Below are 6,526 nucleotides of genomic sequence, written 5' to 3' on the forward strand. Positions count from 1 at the left end.
TTCGTCCATGGCTTCTATTTTATTCCCATGAAATCCACGTACACACACTTTAGAAGCCTTCCTGAACAAGCCTGCTTCTAACTTTCACGGATCCCTCAGCATGATTTGAATACGAAAGAGATACTAAATAAGATGCTTTAATCTTTTCTCTATTGCTCTGCTTTTTTGCATCTCTTCATCTTCACTCTCCTCCAAGTGCCTGTCTATTTAAGTAAGATGCACACTTAATGTTTAAAGAACAAATAAAATAAGGGGGAAGATGCATTTGTTAAAAGAAATAAAATTGTTGGCCTGTGAATGGCTCACCTTAGCGGCACTTGTGCTAAATTTACTCATGCCTAAGCTTTTGCAGGTAAAGATTAGTAAAGGGCTCTTTTTAACAAAGCATTCAATCACTGGAAGCCGGCTGTATCAAATGTGCTCCCCCTCTCAAATGCTTTGGCTCTCTTTCTTCTGTTACCCCTTTCCTCAGTTAAGCTGAAGCTGTTTTGAAAGAGCTTTCTGTTCTCCAGTCTCTTGTCAATCTGAATACCAGGAAATGAGCTCCTTTTGTGAGATTAATTAATAGCAGGAGCAGATCGGCCCGAGCCCAATCATTGGGCAACAGAGCTGTAATTGCTACTTTGTCGACAGGAACAAAAGTTTGGGTTGTATTTTGAGGAGATGGTTTAAGGAAAGTTCGTTTGGACTGCAGGCTTCAGCGCTGTGGATTAAAGCGTAAAGCAAGGAAGCCTTTGAAGTGTTTCTTTTGAAGAAGGGTTTGGAGAAAAAGTAAAGTTGGGTGGTAAAATAGCAGTTGGCAAAATTAAAAATTCTTATCTACTATTTTCACCTGTTTGTGGTGTGAGGTAACAAATTGAAGGCATCACCTCCAGTTGCAGCCTGGACACTTTTCACCAGCTGGTTTCTGGTCTTCTTGGTAAAGGATGGAATAGCAGTTAGTTTTATATGCAGAAGTTATAAATCTTGTTATGGAATTGAATCTTGACTGCTGCAATGCTACTGCAGAATTCACAACAGTCTGAACCTGTTGTTCACCCTTTTAAAATTCCTGCCCGAATGATACTTCATGCAATACTGTTCATGATAATTGGAAAATTCTGAAAGCATCTTTGAAAATGTGATTGTGGTAATGGTTTAAAATGTTTGACAAGTTGTAATTGTGATTGTTTGCAGTTCTTGATAATTAAATGAGTAATAACTCAAAGGCACCAGGATTTCTTGTCTACCAGGTGTTATAAAACATTTTTGTTTTTTTAGATACAGAGAAAACTGATTCCTTAGCAGCTCAACCTATTTCTTTGCTGAGGTGGGCTCCTTCTGACAAGACGCATCACAAGATTGAAATACAGAATCGCCATGGAGGAGGAAAGCAAAGAGATCATAAGGCGGGGCTTTCCGTTCCCCCAGCTGCGTGTTTCTTGGCGGCTGGCTGCTCACTGGCGGAATTCTCTCTTCCCGCCGTTTGTCAATAGCCCATACTGACGGGAAATCCATGCCGGGGGGGGGTGCTGCCAGCGGAATAAGAGAATCTCAACAACCAGTGAATTCTGGCCCCAGTGAAGTACACAGCTGTTCAAAAGCCCATGCTTATGGAAACTGTGGTGCATCATGTTCACGATAGCATTTATATGAGATAAGAGTCACAATTTATCACCGCAGATCAAGAAAACATGTTCTATGTTTCCATATTTATGTCTGCTGCGCTAATTAAAGTTTAGGAAATGAGGTATAATTAATAATACATAGAAAAACATGGATTTCCTGGCTTAATATTAACAGATTGCAATAATAGGACAACTTGTATCTCAGAAAGCTTATTTGGTACTTCAATATTATCTATGCAAGCGCTAAGCCCTCCCAGGTCATGTACAGCCTGGATTAGCAGTAGGGTATCCATTCTTGAGTGTCAACAAAATGCGTCTAACATCAGCCTCAGAACAATATCCCGCCTACTGCACCATTGTGAAATTCCCAGTTCCCACATCAGCCAATATTATAGCCATCTTTGGTGCATTAGTGCCAGCTAGTATTGAATTGTATGAAGCTTTTCATGTGCATATGTGTGTCTCACTGCACTGTTCACTCATGCCCACTGGGAGCTTGAAAAGCCATCGAAGAGATAAGATTTTCATCCCATCTGTCTGGGCTCAATTCAACCTCAAGTCTCAGAATTTAAAAGGACATTGTTATTAATAATTGTGCTATCCAGCCTTTCCGTTTAGCAGAAGCTTATTTTTACACAGATCGGTAATTTATTTGGGAAAATCTTTATAATGTATGGAAGCTACTAAGCACCTACAAACATTAATAAACAGTCATTCTCAACAGGAAAGCTCAAATAATAGGTGTTAATTTAATTCACTAATTCATTTAGGGTCTTTGTGCTATTTAGTGATTATGTGTTGTGACTTCATGAACAAATCTGGAGGATTTGCTTTGTCCCTGTTTCCAGTGGAATTATTTCATGTTAGCTCAGAATGCTTTCTTGAGATTGCTAGACAAGGCAAAATATGAAATCTCTCCATTATCTTATGATGTCACCGATGCACAGAGCATGGGCGCCCCCCGAGATTCGGCGGGGGCGTGAATCGCGCCGCGCCGGTCGGCGGCCCCCCCCGCGCCGGCTGACAGGCCCCCCGCGGCGATTCTCCGGCCCGCGATCGACCGAAATCCCGCCGCTGACAGGCCTCTCCCACCGGCGTGGATTAGACCACCTACCTGACCGGAAAGATTGGCGGCGTGGGCGGGCTCCGGAGTCCTGGGGGACCCCACGGTGGCCTGGCCCGCGATCGGGGCCCACCGATCGGCAGGCGGGCCTGTGCCGTGGGGACACTCTTTTTCTTCCACCTTGGCCTTCACCATGGCGGAGGCGGAAGAGACCTCCTCACCTGCGCGTGCGCCGATATGATGTCAGCAGCCAGCGAAGTCCTTTCGGCCCCGGCTAGCGTGGCGCCAAAGGCCGGTCACACCAGCCGGCAGAGTGGGAACCACTCCGGCACGGGCCTAGCCCCTCAATGTGAGGGCTTGGCCCCTTAAGGTGCAGAGAATTCCGCACCTTTGGGGTGGCCCGACGCCGGAGTGGTTCACGCCACTCCGAGACGCCGGGACCCCCCCCGCCCCACCGGGTAGGGGAGAATCCCGGCCCATGTTTTTTTCCTGGTGTAAATCATTATTATTTTGATAAATAACAGAAGGGCTAGATTATGTTGATGAGTGGAAGATAGGGTCAGTCAGAGGAACTTGTAATACAATTTAATTATTACAGTGTCCAATGTTTCAGGTGAGCAAGCTCATAATTATTTCCACTACCACTTCTCTATAATACTCTGCCATGGAAAATGGGCATTCTTTAATAAGTGTGAAAAGGGAGATTATAGGCGAGATCTTCCAGCTGTTCACCCCGGCGGGATCTTCTGGTCCTGCCCGTGGTGTGCACCTGCCGTGGGATTCCTGGTGGCATGGGGTGGCTTCGAGGGGATATCTCATTGACAGAGGCAGGACCAGAAGACCCTGCCTCTGGCCACTGGCAGACCACCTCCCGTCACCGAGAAACACACCACAGGGTGCCAGAGTATCAATAAAAGATAATTAGAATGTTGGAATGATATTTATATATCACAGAGGATTTGTACGTAAAGGTGCTCAATGCTTTGGCCTGGAGTTGTATCCCCTCACAGTGGTCTCTGGTATTCCCCCTTGGCCTTGAATCCTCTCTCTGGCCTCTTACCCTCTCCTGACCTTTACATTGGAAACTAGTGGCGTGAAATTAGCTATCTTAATATTGCTGCTCTCATTTCTCACTCTGACATATCTTCCTCTGAATTTGAACCACTCCTTGCTCTCAGATACAACCTGAACATTGTTATCAAACATGCTGAAAGGATGGTTCTGCTGTTCTTTGGCCTATCAGCCTCTTCCCAGCAGAGGTCAAACATCAAGTGCCAAATGTGGTGCAAAACCCAGTGATTCCCATCGGCACTAGTGGCACAATCCGGTCTGCAATTTTTGGCACTTCAAAATTTTTCCTCATGTGAAAAACGGCAGGCCTGAGGTGCAAAGCATCTGATTCACCTGCTCCAGGTGTCATCTGAACACTTGAAGCAAGGGGGCACTGCATTTAAACAGTACCACAGCGCCTGCTGTTATTCAAGCCAGGAGGATGGCAGTGAGGAAATCTGCACCTCAATTCTCGGAGATGACCCTGACCAGTATGCTGGATGCTGTGGAGGAGAGACAGGCAGTAATATATACTCATACTGGCAGGAAACCCTCCAGCAAGGTGACAAATCCTGCATGGCTCGTGGTGGAAGCACTGGTCAGTGCCAGCAGCCTGACTAACAGGACAGTGGTGCAATACTACAAGATGGATGACCCAATCCATTCTGCCAGAGTGTGTGCTCCCTGTATCCTCTCTGCACTCCACCTTGTCACCTCACTCCCATGTGCTTCCATCTCGCAGGCTCCAGCACCCAACATCACACAAGCTTTATCACATCCCCTGGCACACCCGCTCAGAACCCCTCCACACTTATCATAGAATCATAGAATTTACAGTTCAGAAGGAGGCAATTCGGTCATCGAGTCTGCACCGGCTCTTGGAAAAAGCACCCTACTTAAGCCTATGCCTCCACCCTATTCCTGTAACCCAGTAATCCCACCTCACCTTCTTTCAACACTGAGGGCAATTTATCATGGCCAACCCATCTAACCTGCACATCTTTGGACTGTGGGAGGAAACCGGAGCACCCGGAGGAAACCCATGCAGACACGGGGAGAATGTGTAGACTCCGCACAGACAGTGACCCAAGCCGGAATCGAACCTGGGACCGTGGAGCAGTGAAGCAATTGTGCTAATCACTATGCTACCGCACTGTGCAGTTTCTACACTTGCCAGGTAACATCGCCATCTGATCCGCTAGGCAGCCAGCTCACATCACCCCATTTGGGTTCCTGCAGCAGAAGTTTACCCACAACCGCCGCAAGTAAGAGAAGAAGGGTAGTGGGATGACTGAGCTGAAGATCATGACTCCTTTCGAGGAGACAGCCTGGAGCTTGCAGGGGAAGAGCAGAAGTGGACCTGTGCTGAAAGTGAGATGTGCCTGTGAGAGAAAAATGGAGCCACTGCGCATTTATCCAGATGACCAAACTCATGTGAGTTCTGTGTATTTTAAAACTTTAACCTGGCCATGTACTAATACTAGGCAGGATTCTCCATTTGGGTCACTATGGGCAGGATTCTCCGTCCCGGGATGTCTGGATCACGTCCCCAATGGGACGGAGAATCGGGCTTCGGGGTATAATTTGGATCAATGCCCGGTGTCGACCCAATCGCGATGCTCTAACCCCCCACAGGTAACGGGAATGAGATCCATGACCGCCGCTGGCGGGGGATATAAATGAATGCAAATGGGTCTCAATGAGTCACTTGCATCCATTTACCAGGCCCAGCACCCTATGCCCCAGTCGTGGATGCTTCTCCAGTCCCTGCGGCTGGGGGTAACGTGAGTGCGAATCACTTGAGGGGTGGAATTCTCTGTTGCCCGCGCCGACATCGTAATTGGCGATCGGGCGGAGAATTCCTGTTTTAGACCGAATCGGGTGTGGGGCCTGTTTTCAGATGCTCCGCACACTGTTGGGACGGCCTCAGGACATTACCTGAAGGCCCTCCTCTGATGCTCCACCCCCGATGGACTGAGTACCCAATGGCGCCGGGGATGTGTGCTCTCAGTTTTCGTGAACCTGGCGTGGTGACTGTGGACTGTCCAGCGCCACCACAGTTGGCGGGGAGCCATGCTGCTGGCCAGGGGGTGGCAAGGGGGTGTCCAGGGGGGCACGATCTGGCAGGGCGGGTACCCGCACAGCCAGCACCATGTTGTACGTAGCTGCCGCTGCAAGTCAGCGCCTTGCGCATGCACGGCCACGGACCCGTCAATTCTCCAAGCATTTATGTCGAGTAGGCCGTGCGTTTTATGTGGCGCGGCTGCTAGCCCCTCACCGGTCGGAGCATCGGTGCAGGGGCGGCACCAACATTTTCATTGTAAAACCAGACACCTCCTCCGGACATAGCCTCATAATTGGAGTATCCAGCCCATGTTCTCTACCAGCGTGGCACTGGCATGGTGAACCTTGCGGTGGACCAGGCCAAGGCCACACTGGTGGAAATCATTCAAGCCTATCTGATGGCCTACCCACCATCCAACAATGCGCTGTCTGCCCATCTAACAGACCCCCTAACCACACCCTCCACAGGGACCCCTTAATAAGGGGACCCCTAGCGACCCTTGTGATAGGGAGATACCCCATAGGGACCCCTGTAATATGGGTACCCCTTTGATAGGAACATACCCCACAGGACCCCTCTATTGGAAGGACATCTCCCAGGGACCCCTGTAATGGGGCAATCCCCACAGGGTCCCCATGCCTAAAGTGACCCCCCCACCTCATACAGACCTCTCCCCCCCCCCCCCCCCCAAGAAAAGAGCCTCCTTGTCTGGAAGCTAAAGAACCATCAAGGCAGAGGCTG

This window comes from Scyliorhinus canicula, chromosome 14, assembly GCF_902713615.1.
Source record: "Scyliorhinus canicula chromosome 14, sScyCan1.1, whole genome shotgun sequence".
In the NCBI taxonomy this organism is placed as follows: domain Eukaryota; kingdom Metazoa; phylum Chordata; class Chondrichthyes; order Carcharhiniformes; family Scyliorhinidae; genus Scyliorhinus; species Scyliorhinus canicula.